At 33.3% G+C, this 22,294-nt stretch overlaps 1 protein-coding gene and 1 long non-coding RNA gene across 4 annotated transcripts in view; one reads left to right on the top strand and one right to left on the bottom strand.

The window, feature by feature from the left end:
* The window catches only part of IMMP2L (inner mitochondrial membrane peptidase subunit 2), a 906,633-nt gene that overhangs the window by 212,053 nt on the left and 672,286 nt on the right, over positions 1–22,294 (top strand). The gene's annotated exons all lie outside the window — the stretch shown is intronic.
* The window catches only part of LOC306667093, a 624,638-nt gene continuing 617,251 nt past the window's right edge, over positions 14,908–22,294 (bottom strand). The window contains exons 2-3 of the long non-coding RNA XR_013765445.1: positions 17,862–22,294; positions 14,908–15,676 (exon numbers count right to left, since the gene is read on the bottom strand). The exon at positions 17,862–22,294 is cut by the window's right edge and continues 25,542 nt beyond it. This is a non-coding gene — a long non-coding RNA (uncharacterized lncRNA). The remainder of the gene's footprint in view (positions 15,677–17,861) is intronic.

Below are 22,294 nucleotides of genomic sequence, written 5' to 3'. Positions count from 1 at the left end.
AATGTTGAGCAGTCATTCCAGTAGATTCTCAGTATTCCAAAAAACATCTTTGATATTATTGTTAGGTACTTGAAGTTTTTAGTTTATTTGTTTCTTATTGCTTTTAAAAAATGATAATTTGTTTGCCAATAAGTAGAGATATAGAATTGGAATTTTTATTTTGTGGAGATTCAATGTAAATAAAAATTATATTACACATGGCTTTGTAGGAATTTTATTGTTTTGTTCCTGTACCTGTTATTAAAAATGTTCAATGACTTTCTCAAATGTGTACTTAGGTTTTCTTTAAGTTGATTTGCCTTAACTAGTTAAAACATATCTTAATGAATTATGGTCTCTAATTGATAAGTTGGTTTTACCTGAATTTTAGACATTTCCTCAACAATGTTGTCTGATTCCATTAGGATTAGTTTTGTTATATTTCAAATTTATTTGTAAACACAATAGACTTCTCCTTCTTCCTGCACTTCTTTTCTCTTTGTTATATTTCTTAATGGATATTTCTCCCTTATTAATTCTCAATTTGTGTTTTTGGGTTTTCTATTAACTTTGCATCTTATCTTTTTAAAATTAGTTTGTCTAGTAGTTTTCTTACTTTGTTGAGAGTTTCAAAAATCCAGGTTTTTATTTATTTATTAATTTCAATTTTTTCTGTTTATTAATTTCTTTGTTGTGCTTTTGTCAGTTTTTCTATTTTTTGAATCCAATGTTTAGATCATTTCATTTATTTTTTTAAAAAAATTATTTATATAAGTAATGTTGCAGATTCTCCAGAGATGTGCTTTTGTCATGACCCATAAATTTTAGCTGTTTAATAGCTTACTATTTAACTTGCAAGTGAAAAGGTCTTTTTCTTTTTTAAAATATTACAAATCAATAAAGTTTGGTTTTATTTTATTTTTTTTGGTTGTTACATAGTTAAAAGAAACACTATTAGTGCATTTGTTTATTAGCATTAATATATAATATTATGTATTTCTAATGTTTTGACTCAGTTTCTCCTACCACCCAGGCTTTAATTCCTTTTTCAATTTTGTCAGTTGAAGGTTCCTCTTCATTTGTTTCAAATTTGGTTATATATTCCAAAAAACTACGTTATTTTCTTTTGTTTTTGCATTTTATTGATTGGCAGGAGAAAATGATGCTTCTGTGTGAATAATTCAGAATAAGAATCTGCTTGTGTTAAAACCACTTTGGAGGGTATCTTTATCATATGAACTAAAATTCTGCATCCTGACCCATCATGGGTCAATTCAATCTCAATAAATGCTAATTCAGAATGTGTTATCTATCACATACTATTTTCATGGGTAGGTATAAAGGAATTATTGGAATAGCCTGTTATTTATTAGTAATTTTTCTGTACATATGAAGTCCTAAAGTTATAGTGGCCATGTTAAAAATGTAGCCCAGACTACATATTGGAAGCTATTATGTTACAAAAGGCATATATCACTTAGCATTGTTTTCTCCCATAGAAATGATAAAAATACAAAATTAAAAAAAATTATTTTAATTTCTACAAATGAGGTAGACTGCAATATTCTTAAGGTTTTAAATATTTCAGGTTTTAACCTAAAGTAATTTAGATTTAAGAATTTGTTTTATAACTCAGGGTACTTTAATGTATATTGCCTAGTTACAAAGGCAAGGACAAAAGTAAAATCGAAGTATTTTACAGACCTTTCAAAAGGCATGTTGAATGTTTCTAGAGTAATCATTCTAATGTCATATACTATTTAATTCAATAAAGTGCTAATTATAGTTCCCTCTAATTTTGGACTTCGAAAAGTGAGTCTGTTAAAAGGGTGCTTAAATTCGAATTGCACTTAGGAGTCTATATTCCCTTGAATTTAGAGATGTGGGGGCACAGTTACACAATAAGTCCAAGATTTGAATTAAGAACTAAAATTTTTATGTGCAGTTTTTTTCTAAAGGACTCCCTTTTTTTTTTTAATCACTTCCTTGATCCAATGTAAACATCTGAGACTCTCAACTTCAAATATAAATAATTTAGAAACAAAAAAGATTTTTGGTGTTTTTTAAAAGTTGAGAGTAACTGCATTTAATTTAGGACATAGAAAGCATTATCTCAAATCAGATCTGTAGATCATTCTAAGCAGTTGTAAGTGGATGGAAAACATTCTTTATAATTACTGTCATTTAATCAGCATGCAATGATTAAAGCATATAAAGAAGCAGGATTTTGTTTAAAATTCTTTTCTTTCCATAGAGATTGTAGCCTGCTAACACTGAGCCAGTTGGGTGCTGACTTAAATTCTCAGCATGGACAGGTGCTTTTTGGTTTTATGGGAAGGTAAGCAAGGATAAGGCAGATGCAAAGGTTGACAAATTCTTAGTTGTTATTATGTTTTTGGATAGAACTAGAGAGTACTAAGTTCATAGTTCATATATATTTTGGTGACCTTCTTTTCCTTGAAGAAAGCATATTATCACATCTCCTTTTATATGTATTCATTTATTCAGGAAACATTCTTGGGAGTCTTGTTTGTTCCAAATACTATGCTGTTGACTATGACACAAACATGAATATGGTTGCTTCCAGTTTTAAGTATCTTATAGTCAGGACTGGGGTTGGGAAAGAAAAAACAAACATTACAATATAGTATGATAGCTTTAAGTACAAGGAGTTTTTGGAGAAGAGAAATGGGTCTCCAGGTCAAACTGGAAAGGTCTAACAGTGTTTTCTGTGAGGATTACATTTGATTTTGGTTCTGAGGATGAGGAGTGGTATGGCATTGTGCTGAGAGCATATATTTAATTAAGTAATTCCAAGTAATTTTGCATTTTTTGGCTATGAAAAATAGGGGTGTTACAAGATTGGACATGTAGAGTAAACAGGTGAAAAAGGCCTTGTAAACTATGTGAAAGATTTTGGACCTGACCTAACAGTGGGAAACTCCTAAAAGAATTTAAGGAACATTATGTTTTGTAGTATGAACTTACAGGTCATAAAACTAGAGAACAACGTGTTAAGAAACTGATAAAATAATCCAAGATACAAATGATGTGAACATAAGCAAATAATTCTAGTTGGTTAGAAATGAGTTAATTCCAGAGCTAACAGGAATTTGACCAATTGTAGAGAAAGGGCGGAAGCCTGGATGGTTCCTAAGCTTCTGTCTTGGGTGAGAAGGTAGATGGATGGTGATACTGTTGACTGAAGTGAACGGAACAACGCAGAAAGGCATACTTCAGGGGTTTGAAGTCATTCATATTCATTTTATAGAATTGGCTTTTGTCCTAAATGACAGTCTGACTAGGTGTTCTCCATTGCCCAAGAGTATGCAGCCCAGGGGAGGTCTCCTGATATTGAAGCCTTGAGTAACATCTGACTGGTCATCAATGACTTGTTTTCTCTTCCTGAATAGAGGTCTTCCCAGGATGTATATTGATATGAGGATAAGGGCATTTTTTAAAGGAACTTTTAGTGCACAGAAATGTCTGGTAATGAATAGTTATCAAGGCAAGAAATAGTTCCAATGATATTCAAGTTAAAAAGAAACAAAAATAGAAATAATTTACATAAAAAGTTATTATCACCTTCTATAGAATGCAGCACCTGAAATACCTACCATACATTACCTTCTGATATTCCTTGGGCATTGCATGGAAGTGCTACCCTGAAGGGGATACACTTAGCTTTTCTTTAATCTGTTTCCTTTTTTATACTCCATTTTAGGAAATGCTAGGTTTTTAATTGTCAACATTGAAAATGAAATTATCTCTTTATTAAAGTAGTACCTATCTGTATAGAACATATTCTTCCCTATTGAAACAGCTTATAAAATTTTTGGGGGACTGCTCTTTTGGGACAATCAAATATATAAAACTGATGAATGATGAAAATTTTGGTACTTCCCTGACTACCATTTTTTTCTGACTCAGCTTCTTCCACCTCCTACCCCAGTATGGGCCATCTCACTAAAATGAAGTTCTGCTTGGATCTGCTGTATTATGAATTCTTTTTACTGTATAGGAAATAAGATTGTATCACATTTGAAACATTGTAGAAGTCTATAATATGTACCACATTAGTGTAGAAGGATATTCTTCTTTTGTGGACATGGTGTTTAGTGCTTGCGAGGACTTTAACTGTGTGATCTTTCAGCTATAAAATATAAGGGTCACGACTTGATATTGCTGAACAGTCTCTGGATCCTCTGAGGGTGAAAAAAGAATGTTCTCAGCACTTAGTTGAGTGTGACATGATTACGAATGATTCATCACAAAGTCTGAAAGCATGAGCATGCCTTCAGCTTTGCCTCTCCACAAACTTATGTAGAAGCATTTACTTAGTCTTTTGAAGTCTAAAATACTCTTATATTAAGCCAGTGTAGTGATTTTCTGATTACCATGATGATATGAGAGAGATATTTTCTTTTCTGCTTATTTGATTGTGTGGACAAAATTAAAAGTAATTACTACAAAGATACAGTTGATGCAGATGTCTCACTTCTGGCTAATTAGACTTAAAGTTATTCAGTTATTCTTAAAGTTATTCAGTAATGTTTGGCTAATGCTGAATTTTGTGACGAATAGACAATATATATGTTCAATATTGATTTGAAAAAAACTCTTATTTCCATCCTCGAAATGTAAACACCAGCTATTTAATAGTCCTAATTTAGTACCTAAAATATTTTTTAACTAATGCATTAGTTTAGAGAAATCTTTCATAATTTTGTTACAGAGATTTGTTCTTGAAGTGGCTTCTCAAGGTATCACCTTAAAATTCTGCTTTCTTGTAGGATATCTTTTGTCTTACAGAAGTTTGCTATGTACTTCAGAACTAGAAAATCTATTTCTGATTTGTTCTTAGCCATATCAGTGTTTTGTAGTAAATTCCCTAGAATACAGTCAGTGCAGGCCTGTTGTAAGTTCTGTCCATCTGAAGGTTCTTGAAGACTGGAATGATCTCCGTGGTATACTCTTTCGTGGAGAGTGGATTCCCAGATCTTACTTTGTTTCCTTCAAACAGCTGTATGTACATGCAACCTATTACTGCCATACTTGACCAACCACTCTTTTTATTTTATTTTTTTTTACATTTTTTATTTGTTGATGGACCTTTATTTTATTTATTTCTTTTTTTTTAATTGTAAACAAATGGGATACATGTTGTTTCTCTGTTTGTACATGGAGTCAAGGCATACCATTTGTGTAATCATAAATTTACATAGGGTAATGTTGTTTGATTCATTCTGTTATTTTTTTCCCTTCCTCCCCTTCCCTCCCATCCCTCTTTTCCCCCTAAACAGTCCTTCCTTCCTCCATTCTTATCACCCTCCTTAACCCTAACCCTAAACCTAACCCTAACCCTAACACTAACCCCTTCCACCCCCCATTATATGTCCTCATCCACTTATCAGCGAGATCATTCGTCCTTTAGTTTTATGAGATTGGCTTATCTCACTTAGCATGATATTCTCCAATTTCATCCATTTGCCTGCAAATGCCATAATTTTATCATTCTTTATGGTGGAGTAATATTCCATTTTGTGTGTGTGTGTGTGTGTGTGTGTATATATATATATGCCACAATTTCTTTATCCATTCATCAATTGAAGGACATCTAGGTTGGTTCCACAATCTGGCTATGGTGAATTGAGCAGCAATGAACATCTTGGGGAAAAGGATGCCATCTGCCTTTTGGGAAGTATCAATCAGCATTTCAATTTCTCTGACATTTAGGCCCCTTAAAGGCTCTCTGCTTAAAGGCACCTGTGACCTTGTTTCACTCTTTAGCTTTTCAGATCCTGGCCTATATTGAAAAATATACTTGCTAATCATAAGCCAGTGTGGTTCTACTTCTGTAATTCTCCATGGCTTGCATGATTAGAGATTTTATTATATTTTTTTATTCTATTAATATTAATTTAACATAATTGGTGTTCTTCAAAGGTTAGGTTGGTAATAATGTAGATTTAAAAAGAACATAAGTGCTTACTTCATATTTTTCTTAAAAGAAAATTAAAATATGTAGAACTTAAACTTCATTCAACCTTTCTTAGAATTTTGGAAATTTGATTTAATTTGGACTGATATGAGTAAATAATAAAATATGAAATTGACAATCTTTAAAAATATGAAAGAATTTGCTTTATAAACACTTTGAATTTACCCTAAGAATTCAAAAACCAAAATAAATATCCTAAACTAACTGAGTAAAATCAATGACTAATATTCTGTCACCAGCAGAATTTTTTCTGTTTGGGACCATGATCTGAGAGAATGAAGATGTATTGTTGTATTTTTTTAAATTCTTTGGATTCCAAATTTAAGAGTTAGATAGACTCACATATACTTTTTGCTAAGAATGTTTGCCTTTAATTTTTAGGCCTTTGCATATATTTTTACTAGTTTATTTCTGTCTATGACTTATTATATCTTCAAAACACTGAATTTCTAGAGACACTGAGTGATAGACTTCAGTTGCTAGGGGTCATATAGTATTTCTTTGAGTATGTAATATGGAATTTTTTTTTTGTACTAGGAATTAATTCCAGGCGTGTGTTGTACCACTGAGCTACATACCCAGCCCTTTTAATTTTTATTTTGAGACAGGTTTTTCTTAAGTTGCTTAGGCCTTGCTAATTTCCTGAGGCTGGCTTTGAACTTGTGATTCTCCTGCCTCAGTCTCCCAAATTGATGGGATTGTAGACATGTGCCACTGTACCTAGCATAATATGGGATCTTAAAATAGCCTTCTTACATTCAGCCATATTACCTTTTGTTTTAATGTTAGGTCTGAAAATGATGCATTGATAATCAAAAGTCTTTATCCCTAGTCCAGAATGTCTTTAACATTGCTGAACTTCATGCTGTACATATTACTTGGATGAAATGAGGTCCACTGGAGTGGATGCAGAATTTAAATTTGGACACCTGGGTGTGACTGTGACTCTTCATGTCCACTTAACCTCTTTGAGCCACTTTTCATGTCTATACAAATACATGACATTATTTCTTTCACTGAATTGTTGTGAGAGCTGAAAGAGATATTATATGTGAGATCCTTTACAAATGATCATTTTTATAAGTATGAAAGATATTTTTTCTTGAGCATATGGATATGAGATAATATATGACTATCAGATATATTCACTCATTTTAAAATTTCCCCTTCAATCTTTTACTTTATTTATTTTATTCTTTTTACTCTTTTATAAAGTATTATGTGTGTTAAATTGAGGTCCCTGTTAACTTGAATCTGTATGCAGTAGCTCCATTCAGAAAGGAGTACCAAATAATAATAAGTTAGCTTAATTTATTCACAGCTAAAGAGTTTTTCTTTTCTCTGTAATAATGTGTTCATCTTTGAATCATACATTTAGCTCATAACAAAGAATTTTACTTTGTTGGCTTTTGACACAATGAAATATATTCTGATTTTTAGACCCTTTCTCCTAATTATGTTTTTGTTCCATCTTCTCTTTGTCTCTGAATCTTTTACTTCGGGTGGCTGGCTTATGCTTTTGAATACATCCAACACTTTTCTCTCTGTTTCTTATGCCTTTGCTTGTGTCAACCACCCACTTGCAATTCCTTTCCACTCTTGAGATGCTTTCCTATTGTTAAAGCATAGTTTTAAGCTTTAACAGAATGTCTTTCCAGAGTACTGTAGCTGGAGCAATTATTATTATTTTTTACATTCCTATGTAGTTATTAACTGAAAAACTCACCTTTTTATCAGTTGAGAAGTGAGAATATTTTTTCCTCCCTAGACACTTTTAAGGGACTTCTGAGCTACTGAAGAAGTCAGGTAAATACTTTGTAGCAATGTATTGTTAAGCATTATAATACAGGTATGAGGTAGATGCTAAGGCAACGGCAGTGTTCTATGATGCTACCACTATCCAGGCTAGTTCCCCAATACTTCCACCATTGTTTGACCTCTCTCTGCCCAACTTCCCAAATATTCCATAACAATGAAAGATATTTACTTCAAACATACTGATTGCAGTTGAAGAGAACTTCTTTCCTGATTGGCCATATAAAATGATTGGATTTTATTATAATATAAAAAAGTCATTGCTATTCTATGGAAGAGGCACTACCTTGAAAGCAATAAGACTCCGTTCTTTTTTTTTTTTTTTTTTTTCTATAGGTGGGATTTGTCACTATACTTTAAAAATACTTTCCTTTCAGTTTATTTTTGGCAATTTCTACTTCATTTAGTTAGTATGTATGAATTTGACATATTTTATGACAATTTAAATGATAAACATTATTAAATAGCATAGATTTTCCAAAAGGAAACATGACAAAACAGGGAAATAAGAAATAGAGTATGGGCTGGGGGTGTGGCTCAGTGGTAGAATGGCACTGGGTTTGATCCTCAACAACACATAAAAATAAATAAATAAATAATATAAAAGTATGTGTTGCATCTTCAACTAAAAAAAAAAAAAAAAAAAAAAAAGAAAGAATATATTCCAAAGTTTTAAAATTTCTTTCTATTACCTGTGCTTTTTTTTTTTGGTACCGCAGATTTAACCCACGGGTGCTTTACCATTGAGTCACATCCCCAGCACATTTTATTTTTTATCTTGAAACAGGGTCTTGTTAAGTTGCGTAGGGCCTCACTAAATTGATGAGGCTGACTTTGAACTTAGAATCCTCTGCCTCAGTCTCCTAAGCTGCTGAGGTTACAGATGTGTGCCACTGTGCCTGGCTGTTAGCTATTTTGTAAAGTTATATTCTGGAGGTATCAGCAACTTTTGTTTTGAAGATTCACAGGATAATTTTATTTCTTTAATCTCAGTAGGGAAATATGATTATTAAAATTGACATTGAATACATGTTTATATTTTCCAAACTGGGTTTAGCTGACAGATTGACCAGATTCTGGGAAACATATATGGAAGGAGGAAACCAGCCTTTTCTTAGACTATAAATATATGACAAGTGGGGATTAATTAAGTTTTTTACATCCTTAGTTCTATTGTCCTGCACTAGATTAGCTTTTTAACTGAACTTTCATTCCCCAGTCTTATCCACTCTAATCAATCCCTTATTACTCTGGCAGTTATTTTTCTAAAATGAAAATATATATAGTGCTACTCTATAAAACACCATCCAGTCAACTGTAGGAGCAATAGAGAATCATACTTTGGGTACTTTTCACATGTCTCACCTTTTATTCAGTTTACTTGTCTCCCTCCTTTTTCTATTTCGACCATATAAAAATCTACTACTTTCTGGGATATGCCATGCTTTGTTAGGTCTGTATGCCTCTGTTCATGCTGTTTTTCAGACATGGAATACTGTTTTCTTCCTGTACTCTGGCCATACCCAAAAGTCACTTTCCAAAAATCACTTCTTTCTTGGAGTTATCCCTGAATCTTCCTGTCAGCTGTGGTTGTCTCTCCTCTATTTCTGATAATTATTAATTGCTATATCGTATTTTGTTTCTTTGCTTTGAATTTATTTCCCAACTAGAGCAAAAGCTCCTATAGTTAGCTTTACATATGTAGCCCCAGCATTTGGCACAATAGCATGTATGTAGGCATAGTAGGTATTTGTTGAATATTAAGAGAGGGTAAGATGAGATTAAAAATGGCATTTTGAGTGCTCTGTAATGTTTGCTTGTTCTTCTTACAGCTCTTATTTTACCATAAAATATAAATTCAAGTTGAATTTTCTAAGTGTTTAATAAATGAATTACCATACTTTTTAAAAAAATGTTTAATTTTGTGCCAGTTAATGCTCTTATCTCTCAGTTCTTCTGCATTCTGTTACAGAGAGAAAAAGCCTGTGAACTATGTATGCCAGACTCCAGTACTAGCAAGTTTTTTGTTAGGAATATCGAAAGCAAGGGAAAAGTGAAAGATTGGATGGTGGAAGGAAAGAAGTTATTTATTTCTTTTCATTGGCTGGTGTGTTTCAGCATGCAAAAAGGAGTAGAGGATGGCTGAAGGTGACTGCAGGTGACTATTCCAGTACCACTTGTGGTGGCTTCATTAACATTACAAGCAGTACTTTGGATGTTGGGTAGTATTTGCTTTGTTGACCAGTAACAGAGCCATCCCAGTGTCAGTTATGGAAATGTTTCCAGCAGCTCAGTAGTGATCCCAGCTTAGCATGACAGTACACTTTATTTGGTTTGTTACCTTGATTTTGTTTTGCAGCTGCACTTATATCCCCTTATAACTCCCTCAATGGCTTTATAATCAGTTTTCCTTAGTGACTTCCCTATATTGGAAATAGTAAGAGTAGGTTCTGCTTTCCTTTGTGGACAATAACAAGGAGTGGTCTTTGGAAATAGAACTTTAAAGATATGAGTCTGTGATTGGTTATTTGACATGTTTGGAACTGAATACAGTAGGATCTCACTGTCAGAGGAAATTGCCATTGTATTCAGAGGCAGCTTAGTTAAACTATCAAATTTCTTACTGGAACTAAAGAGATTACCAAAGTTGAAAAATCAAATGCAAGCTGTAATTGATTATTATGGTGGGAATAATGGCTTAGGATTCTGAGTTGTGTTGGCTGCTTCTGACTACACCAGAGAATTTATAGTAAAAAAATCATGAGGTCAGTGCTTTAAATTTTCAGTGCCGGGGTGGTCAGAGAAAGAGAACTTCATGATGGGCCTCCCCCTGATATTGTCTAATTGCAGTACTGGTATAGCTGAAAAAACAAAAACAAAAACAAACAAACAAACGAACAAACAAAAAAACGAGAACCAAAATTCTATCCTTCAAGTTTTAAAGTCACAATGAAAGGTGAATTTTTCCTTCCCTCTTTACCCTCTACTCCCTCCTCATCTTCATTCTTCTTTCTTTGTAGCTTGAGTTGGTTCATATAGTTCCAGGGAGTCTGTACATCTGCCTTGTGATTATTGTCTCAGTTCTTGAATGATTAGTTTGACAAGACGTCTGTAGTTTGCAGAACTTGTATATAAGCTTACTGGGCCATGGAATGAAGGATATATGGTAGAAAGGGCCAAGTGGAAAGCACTGGAACTATTGTCCCATTCAGGAGAGTAAACTAAAAGAAATAACTGCATCACAGAAATTTTAGGTCTGAGTGATACCATTAAATACTTGATAAATTGAAAGCAGACTTTTATCTCTTATCATTTCATTCACCTACTTGACCTGTGCAAAATGAATATGCAATCGAAATCAAGATTTTTCTTTTGAAGTTCAATCAGATTGTAATTCCAATTGCAGCTCTTCTTCCAGATGTGATCTTTCACTAGAGTTAGTCCCCTTGGCTGTACTGGTATACAGCTGTTGATCTTGTTAATCCCTCTCTCTATGTTGATTAGCCAGAATTAATAGGAAACTGATTACATTTACTTGACTAAGAAAGCCACATACTGTCATAGCTATGTAAAATCTGTTGTCATAATGTAGTATATATTAGCATTGATTTTCAAATAGTTAAGTAAAGATAAGAAATTCCATGCTTTTTCAATTGTGTGCAATTGTAAACTAAAGAACATTTCTTAGAACTAATGAAAAGTGGAAGGAGAAGGTGTTAATTAGTGGTTAAAGCAATGTTTGATTGGCTTTATCTAGGATGATTGTTCTTCCAAAATTACAAAAAAAAAAGTAAAACAAAAACAAAACACAAAAATTAGTTTTGAATTTCCAAATTTCCAGAGTTTCTTGTCACCATACCCTTTGCTTTGTCTTACTTGATAAATTAAAATCTAGAGGCTTCTAATATTTTCTTTGTGCTATAGGTCCTTTTTGCAATATGGTAAGGTCTGTGAAGTAGTCTTAGAATGTTTTTAAATGCAGAAATTAAATGCATAGGATTATAAAGGAAATGAATTGAAATAATGCCATAAAGATAATTTAAACTCTCTAATATAGTAATGTATGTCCAGTAATAATAATAGAATACAGCATTGCTTTTGTTACTCCTCCATTTTAACACTACTAAGATTTGTTGTCTGCATTCTTAATGGAAGGAAATTTAATAGTTTAATGTTAATGAAAATAAACATGTGGTATTTTTCCATCCAAATAAACAGACCTGGATTCTAATTATTGAAATGTCTGGTGTGGAAGGGGTTCATGAGCCCCACATATAGAACCTCCACTCTAAATAAATTTACATAACAGTGACTTTTTAAAATAAATATTTATTTTCTTTTTAACATATTTGCTATACTACATATTTTACCATTATCTATTATTTACTTTGATAAAAGAAAATAAAAACCTTTTACTTTAATAAAAGTAAATAAAACTGGTAATATAAGGAAAAGAAGAAACTGAATGAATCTATGTGAATCAGCATTAATTCTTTGATCCATAAACTACCACATAGAACATCAACTCTTCTAATACACTTAGTGGTATCTTGCAGATCTTTAGATGCAAAATGATTTTGAGCATGTACTTATTTTCTTCCTTTTTGTCAACTGGTTCAAACTCATTTATTTGTAATGCTTAACTAGATACATCATATGACATTTAAATTTTTTGTTTATTTCTAAAATATTGACTTTCTGCAATAATCTTCATTAATTGCTGAACGTAAAATTTTTACAAGGGTATTTACAAATATATTATTTGTTGTACATTTGTCATGTCATGCAAATAGAACTTCAAATGATGAAAGCAATTATATTTTACACACTAAATCTACAAAACAATTTCTGCATTTTTCTCCTACTATATATTCTCAACCACAAATTTTGACAATTTCACAAGCATTTGAAAAATTATTTTGTTTATTGGATTATCTGCAGGTGAAGCTCTGCGCTTTAGTCTACAAATCAGTGGTTAATTTAATGATGCACTAGTTTATATTTAGCAAAATGAAGCATAACTAGCTCAACTGAAAAATGATTCTTGTTTTACCAGTGTCTTCACACAGCTGTTTAAATACCATATTGTACTTGGATTTTTTTTTCCCCCTTTCTTTATTTAGGATGGCACATGGGACTTGTGTAATCTTTACTTATTTTAAGCTGGCATAAAAGAATGGTTCTCAGCAAATGGAAGACACTTTTGAAAAATTGAAGGCTATTCTTATATATTCAGACCAAGTTCAATTATTATCAAAGAATTTATCTTTTTCTCTCCAGTTGTATCCTGATAGTTTTTTCATTATAATGTTATATGTTTCAAAGTTATTATACAGGTCCTTCTTCCATTTATTTTATACAATTTTCTTTTTTTATTATGACAATACCATTAAAGCATGATTGACCAGGAAGAGTCAGATATTTAAAATTATAGTATTTCACTCTCTGTATTATCAGTTTTATACTATTTTTCTGTCTAGAATTTTTAAAATTCTCTTTATAAAGATGTAAAATCTTCCTCAAAATATGCAACACTAAGAGGGAAAATTTGAATAATTTTTGGTAACCCTTCCTGTTCTCCTCCTCCTCCTTCTTTGTTTTTTTTTCTTCTTCCTCTCCTGTTTAATTCTGCCCCATCCCTACTGTTTACTTGACTTTCAATCTCTTAAGTCACCAGTAAGACTTGGTTTCCAAGTCGTTTGTTTTTTTGATCAAAAAATACTTTGGATTTTTAAATTTTGCTTATCATTGTGTATTTATTTAACTTTCATGTAATGTAATGTTTTCAGATAATATTTTATTACAATATATCTGTGAAACAGTACACTACCATATCTAGATATTCTATTTGATTTTTAGTATTAAACTTCTCACTATTGGATGATTCAAGCAAATAATTTTGTAGGTAATTAATACAATGGAGATCAGAAAAAGATAAGGTATAGAGATGCAGGAATGTAGTTATAGTTTAAGAGATTGATTTGAAGTACACCAGTGGAATTGCCTTATTTCTTTGAAACACTTCAAATCTGCACCTCTGTTTCCTAAAATGTGTAGTGTTGCTTAAAATGTTCATTTATATTCTACATGTTAATTCTAAGTCTCTTAAAATTAACCCTAATTTTGGATTGATTTGTACTGTTTATTTATTTATATCTTAGAGTTTTATAGCATAGTATTTGGGTTCACCTTGATAAACTCATACATGCATAGGAATTGATTTCAGTTCATGATCCCCACTTTTCTCTCTATCCTCTCTCTCCTCCACTGTTCTCCTTCCTCTACTAGATTTCCTTTTGCTTGTCTATTAATTTACATTTGATTGGTTCTTTATGTTATTTTATCTTTCACTCTTTCCTTTGTTTATTTGATAGAATGGTAGAATTTCTGTCTTATTACTACATTATATCAGAAAAAGTTCTGATATGGCCATTTCTAAGAAAATTAGTAATGCAATGGCAGCATATAAAAAACAGTTCCAAGTAAGATAAAAGGATAAAGAAAAGTTGTATAAAATATGAATATGGTAAAAATTATAAGGAACTTAGTGACTGGAAAATTATTTGCTAGAATTAATAAATAATATTATGTATGTGATTATATTTTGTAATGGTACAGAAAATTTTTATGCAAAAACAAACTTTATTTAACTGTATATTTTGGTGATGTTAGGGGTCAACCCACAGCCTTGTACATGCTAGTCAATTGACCTATATGCACAGTGACAAAATTAAACTTTATGTATTATATATAGCATGCATGATTTTGTGAAGTGATTATTACTCTGGAACTTTCTATACCTTTACCTACTGTGGGTACGTAATAATAGTTTTTCCTACTTGTATTTTATAATATGAGACAGATAAGCATATTCGGTGCAAAGCTCAGGACTAAAATCTGTAAGGGACACTGAAGGAATGGAACCCCAAAACAAAACAGTGACTTGACAATAATGGTAAATGCATTTAAAATAATAATAATAGTAATTATAGTATTAGTAAGAATAATAATATTTAAGTAACATTAGCAAATAGTAATCCCTTTCTATGTTTTTTTAGTTCAAGTAATATTTTACTTTTTTTTTTTTTTTTTTTGCGGTGCTGGGGATTGAATCCAGGGCCTTATGCTTGCTAGGTGAGCACTCTACCAACTGAGCTATCTCCCCAGCCTCAAGTAATATGTTAAATTAAATGTTTAAAAAATTTATATTTTAATTGTGAAGTATATCAATAAAATACATTTTAAGATAAAAATGAGGTATTAATTTTTATAACACAATTTAAGACCATAGTGATATGGTTATTTATTTTCATTTTTTGTCTTTTTCATGTGGAAAATGACTGAAATATTAAGCCAAGAATTTTTTAAAAATTATTTATAAAATATTTCTGATAATCAGCTATTTAAACATTAGAGAAGGCCTTTTAATAATGGGAAATAAATTCAATAAACATCAAATTTTTAAAATATAAGGCTAATATATACTGAAAATCAATGTAGACTTTTTTCCCCCACTCTGTTTTGCCAAGGGTAGCAAGTTCTTAATCTTGTTATTTATTTCTCCAGATTCAGCTGAAAAGGCTACAAGTTAGGGGGGAAAATCATCAAATTGAAATAATCTTTAAAGATTGGTTATGCTACATTATTTTATTGGGACAGTACATTATAGCACTATACTGATTAATAACTCCTTTTTGGATTAAACAGACATGCACAAGTGTGCGCGTGTGCGCCTGCACACACACACACACATACACACACATACACACACACACACACACAGAGTCCAGTGATCATCAGTATGATCTCATATATAAAAATGAAAGGCATTTAAATATTTCTGAAACTGTTGATTTTGATTCCTTATAAATAAGATCAGCTCTGTTCTAAATTTTTTTTTAATTTTTAATTTTAATTAAAAATCATAAATTTACATAGGGTAATGTTGTTTGATTCATTTTGTTATTTTTCCCCTTCCCCCCTTCCCTCCCACCCCTCTTTTCCCTCTATACATTCCTTTCTTCCTCATTCTTACCACCCTCCTTATCCCTAACCCTAAACCTAACACTAACCCTAACACTAACCCCTCCTACCCCCCACCCCCGTATGTCCTCATCCGCTTATCAGCGAGATCATTCGTCCTTTAGTTTTTTGAGATTGGCTTATCTCACTTAGCATGATACCCTCCAATTTCATCCATTTGCCTGCGAATGCCATAATTTTGTCATTCCTCATGGCGGAGTAATATTCCATTGTATATATATGCCACAGTTTCTTTATCCATTCATCAACTGAAGGGCATCTGGGTTGGTTCCACAATCTGGCTATAGTGAATTGAGCAGCTATTAACATTGATGTGGCTGTATCTCTGTAGTATGCTGCTTTTAAGTCCTTTGGGTATAGGCCAAGGAGTGGGATAGCTGGGTCAAATGGTGGTTCCATTCCAAGCTTTCTGAGGAATCTCCATACTGCTTTCCAGAGTGGCTGCTCTAGTTTGCAACCCCACCAGCAATGTATGAGTGTACCTTTTTCCCCACATCCTCGCCAACACCTATTGTTGCTCATGTTCTTGATAATCGCCATTCTAATTGGGGTGAGATGAAATCTTAGGGTAGTTTTGATTTGCATTTCTCTTATTACTAGAGATGTTGAACATTTTTTCATATATCTGTTGATTGCTTGTACATCTTCTTCTGTGAAGTGTCTGTTCATTTTCTTAGACCATTTGTTGATTGGATTATTTGTATTCTTGGTGTAGAGTTTTTTGAGTTCTTTATAGATTCGGGATATTAGCGCTCTATCTGAAGTATGATTGGCAAAGATATTCTCCCACTCTGTAGGCTCTCTCTTCACAGTACTGATTGTTTCCTTTGCTGAGAGAAAGCTTTTTAGTTTGAATCTATCCCAGTTGTTGATTCTTGCTTTTATTTCTTGGGCTATGGGAGTCCTGTTAAGGAAGTCTGGTCCTAAGCCAACAAGTTGAAGGTTTGGGCCTACTTTTTCTTCTATAAGATGCAGGGTCTCTGGTCTGATTCCAAGTTCCTTGATCCATTGTGAGTTGAGTTTTGTGCAGGGTGAGAGATAAGAGTTTAATTTCATTCTGTTGCATATGGTTTTCCAGTTTTCCCAGCACCATTTGTTGAAGAGGCTATCTTTTCTCCATTGCATATTTTTGTCCCCTTTGTCTAGTATGAGAAAATTGTATTTATTTGGGTTTGTGTCCATGTCCTCTATTCTGTACCATTGATCTACCTGTCTATTTTGGTACCAATACCATGCCGTTTTTGTTACTATTGCTTTGTAATAGAGTTGAAGATCTGGTATTGCGATACCACCTGCTTCGCTCTTTCTACTGAGGATTGCTTTAGCTATTCTGGGTTTCTTATTCTTCCAGATGAATTTCATAATTGCTTGCTCTATTTCTGTAAGGTACATCATTGGGATTTTAATTGGAATTACATTGAATCTATATAGCACTTTTGGTAGTATGGCCATTTTGACAATATTAATTCTTCCTATCCATGAACATGGGAGATCTTTCCATCTTCTAAGGTTTTCTTTAATTTCTTTCTTTAGTGTTTGGGGACTTGTGGCTGGCTTTGCATCGAGAGGCTCTCACTGCCCCGGGAAGCTAGCCTAGAGAGGCGCTTCCCGCCGTAGGGGGCTGGGCTGCTTGGGGGAGTCCCTGGCACCCTGTGCTGGTCACTGAAGCAACCTGCGGGCGGGCCGGAGCTGGCAGCAGGGCGGGCCGGAGCTTGCCGTGCTGCTTCTGTGCAGAAGGGCTCTCACTGGGGGGCCTGTTCCGAGAGGCTGGAGGATCTGTCCCTGTGGGCGGAGCCCACCACCAGACTGCACCAAGCTGCCTGGGGGAGACGCTATCTGCCCTGTCCCACTCTACTAAGCCACTCCAATCCGGGCCTGCCGCCCAGCTGAGCTTTGCTGGGTGGGAGAGACTCACCCCGTGGTTCTATCTTAGTTCGAGTCTCTCAATGCCTCCCCTTCTTGAATCCTGAGTTCTGGGGCGACTGGAGATGCAGTCACCCTCTAGTCCGCCATCTTGGATCGCCTGTTCTAAATTTTTAAAAAATAGACTTTAGAGCATTTTTACTTTTACAGCAAAATTAAGCAGGTGATACAGAGATATACCTCATACTCCCATCCCTATACATGCATAGCCCACCCCCATTATCTCCATCCTCTGCTGGATTGATACAATTAATGAACAACATGGACACACCATTATCAACCAAAGCCCATAGTTTATCTTACAGTCCACTCTTGGTGTTCTATATTCTATGGTTTTGAACACTTTTGTAATGGTATGTGCCCATTATTATTATATCATACAGAGAAATAATCTATATTTTCAAATATTTTTTCTCATTATTAAAATTATAGTTTTGCACTATGGGAAAATGTGGCAATAGAGAATAGAATGAAAGCATAGTCATTACACACAATTTTTTTTTTTTTTTTTTGAGCTGGGGTTTCACTATGTTGCCTAGGCTGACCTTAAACTCTCAATCCTCTTGCCTCAGTCTCCTATCTGGCTAGACACATTTTGATCTAAGTCAATTGTATTTAAGTAAAAGGTGTCCCTGAAAATTTCAGACATTTTACATTTCATGATATTTAAAGATCTGTTATATAAATACTTGACATTGGTGATAGTTTCTGGATAGTACCTACAATTTGCTTCCTTGCCCTACTCTTTCTTCTACCATTTTTTCTCAGAAGCTGCTTTAACTAATTATTAATCACTTTTTGTGTAAAGCTCTGCAGACAGAATAGCATGGAGAGCTCATCCAGAGGAGAGACTGTCTCACAGGGGAGTTGGTTCCAGAACCAAGTGCCAGGGTCTGGCTTTTAACTTTGTAGACCTGAAAACTGGTTCTTCAGAATCTTAGTTTGTCAATCTTCTGGGACAGATACACCAAAAAATCCATAACACATATGACATTACTGATGTGTAAATAAGACTGCAGTTTTATTAATTTGCCATTTCAACTTTTTTTAAGTTCCTGCCAAAATACCAATCCTTTTCAGATAATTGCACCCTCTCCTCTGCTCTATTCATACTCTTCTCTGATCCTTTCTCCTTACCAAGATTCTTATTCTTCCCAACCCTTGTAATTCTCCTCAGACACCACATTTCATAGTAAATTGAAAGAAAACACCCCCGAAAAACAAGATAATTTTTTTTTCTATATCCTTACACTTGTCAAAGAGTTCTCATATTCTACTTTCTGTCTTTAACCAAAATGTATAATAAGGAGTCATCTTCCCCAGTATAAAACCCTCTTTTATGTTTATTTTTTTACTAACATGTATTCATTTTATGACTGAACGTGTTTTCCTGTGACATTTCCATTCATGATGTATCATGGATTGATCATGTCCACCTTCCCTTCTGCCCTCTCTTGTCCTCCACCCAAACCATTTTTTACATAAGTCGTACTTTTAAATTTTTATTTCTGGGACTTTCTTTTGGTTGATGTTATGTAGCTCATTCTCCAAATACACATGATTTTTTTTCCTTAGAGGAAAATAGAAAAGATCATATATGAACTTTCTTTCTTATATTTCCCTTCTCATTGCACTTTTAAAATTAACATGTTGGTCATCTTGATTTTGGACATTAATGTTTAGATAATCTCATCCTTCCAGGCAGTGTGTATGTGTGTGTGTGTATAAAAAGTGTATATATATTTCTACACAAAATCACACACATCGGATCATGATATTTCTACAAATCAGCATTGGTTGTATTTTGACTCTTCCCAATTCATTCTCAGGGTCTTTTAAACTTCATTTCTACTTGGAAAGCAATATAGTACTGCTCTTTCTTCACTCTACCATCCTTAGTGTATTTTTGCTTTGGAGAAAGATATCTTCATAAATATTGTGGCATTTATTTTCTGTGAAAAGCTTTAACTGCACATTTTATTTGGAGATTGATTTTTCATCAAGTGACAGAAATGGCAAGGTTAGCATTTCAGTAGAGCTTCCCTTCTGTTAACAATATCTTCATCCTCTCATTAGTTTAATTCATGATAATAATCCAGAAAAGCTTTGACCATTAAATCCTTTTAGGCAGCAGTGTTTTCCAAAGGGCCATTCTTCGTTTTTGAGTAGTTAGTTTCTTTAATTCATTTTAGTGTTTGAAGTTAATAGTATAGGGAAATTCATTTTTTTTCTCATGCAATAACCTTTCCATGAATGTATGAGATAAACTTTTAAGTTTTTTTTTTTTCTTCTTTTCCTTTAGAACTGACCATTAAGAGTACCGATAAAGGGTTTAGTCTGTTCAGATCTAAGCTCTTTTGGAGAGTCATGATTTTAAATAGTTGTTTCCTCAACTTTGTTGCTTCCATCACATCCTTTTCATTTCCTGCAGGGGACATGGTATGGTCTCTCCAAAAAGGATTTATGAAATCTCTGGAAGAAAATATTTACAAACCATAAAACTAACAAAACCCCCATAATATCTGAATTAGATAAATAACTCTCAAAACTGCAAAAAACCCAGCAATCTAGTTAAAAAACGGGCAAAGACAAGAAGATTCTCACTGAAGAGGATATACAGATGACAAAAAATACATGAAAATATGTTCATCATCATTAACCCTTAGAGAAATGTAAATTACAATCATAAATTATTACTAGAAAGCCATCAGAGTGACTAACATGAGAAAGTAACACCACCAAGTGGTGTTGAGGATGTGAAGAAATTGGGTCACTTATACATTATCAGTGGAATGTAAAATGGTACAGCCATTCTGGATAGCAGTGTGATAGTTTCTTGTAATTCTAAACATGTAATTACCATATGACCTAGCCATTGCACTCTTAAATATTTATTCCAGAGATTTAAAAAGTTATGTTCACATAAAAACTTGTGCATGAATGTTTGTAGCAACTTTACTGGTAAGAAATTCAAACTGGAAACATCCCAGATGTTCTTCATTGGTGAATAGTTAGATAAATGCGTACTATAGAATCCTTTTCAGCAATAAAAAGGAATGATATACAAAATAACTTGGCTGAATCTTCTGGGAATTATTATGAGTTAAAGAGAACCAATATTTAAAGGTCACATGCTGAATGATTCCATTTATGTAACATTCTTGAAATGACAAAATTATGAAATGAAGAGCATTATTTATTGCCTGGAGTCAGGACCAGGAAATTGGGGGAGGGGATGAAGGAAGTGGTTGTGTCTATGAAAGAACAACAGTATAGGTCTTTGTGGTGATGGAATTGTTTTGTATCTTGACTGTGTCAATGTTATTATCTGGTTGTGATTTTCCATTACAATTTCGAGGATGTCACCACTGGGAGAATTTGAGTAGATGATGCATAAAATTCTTTCTGTTATTATTTCTTACATCTGCATGGGAATTTATAATTATATCAAAGCTTAGAATCTTTAAAGATAAACCCTGTATTATTTTGACTGATCAGTGAAGAATGTATTGCCTTTAGCCCTACTTTTTATTTTATTTAACTGATAGGATCTATGTCTTGTTCTTTTGAAAAGACCTGCAGCTGATTCTACTGTGCAGACAGGGTTGAGGATCTTGCAAAGCTACAAACAAATCCCTCTGGGTTTTAAGTGCAGGGTATTACACATGAGATTTTTTTAGGTTGTGATACTTGTTACAGGCATTTGATTCTGCACAAGTCTGTGACCTGATCCCATAGGACCAGCATCACTTCCTCAACTGAGAGCTACTTAATTGAGAATGATTCAGGTATCTATATGGCTATAGATATCATATTTTCCCCTTCAAAGTAAACATTACTCAAATTTTTATTGTTGTTTTGCGTGTGTGGTACTGAGGATTAAACCCAGGGCCTCACAAGTGGTGGGCATTGCTCTACCACTGAGGCATATCCCCATCCTTTTTATGAATTTTATGTTGAGACAGGGTCTTACTAAACTGCCAAGGCTGGCCTAGAACTTGTGGTCCTCCTGCCTCAGCCTCCTGAATAGCTGTGATTACAGGTATACAACATGGCCAGCTATTTTAATTTTTTTTTTCTTTTTCCCCAAGTTTCATTCAGCTTTTATTTTAGACACTTGTTAAAATAATTACTTTCTTATTTGTAACAACTCTAATTTTTTCAGCAAGGATGGAGCTTATTTGTGCCTACAGATTGCTGTTAGTCTTTTTGTTCTTTCTCTTTAATAGGGCTCTTGGCTGGGCAATAAAATTGTATTTGTAAACAGAACACATGCCAGTCTTTTTTACATGGTGGCTGCAGGATTCTATTTTAAAAACTCAGTATTTAATTACATGAGATTCCTCTTTTGAGTGCATGTTGCTTAAGATCAGAAATCACAGTAAACTCTTTCCTTATGAATAGGTTTAGTACTTAATTTTCCATGAGACCTACTTTTGGTCTTTTTAAAGTAGAGATGCTCACATTTTTCTTCTGCTTCACCTATACCTCTAAAGATTTTTTCTGGCAAATCCTCACTAACAACAGGTTTTT

This window comes from Sciurus vulgaris (genome assembly GCF_902686455.1).
Source record: "Sciurus vulgaris genome assembly, chromosome: 8".
NCBI lineage: Eukaryota > Metazoa > Chordata > Mammalia > Rodentia > Sciuridae > Sciurus > Sciurus vulgaris.
Note: the sequence above shows the minus strand (reverse complement) of the source record. Positions and strands in the feature narration are given on the sequence as shown.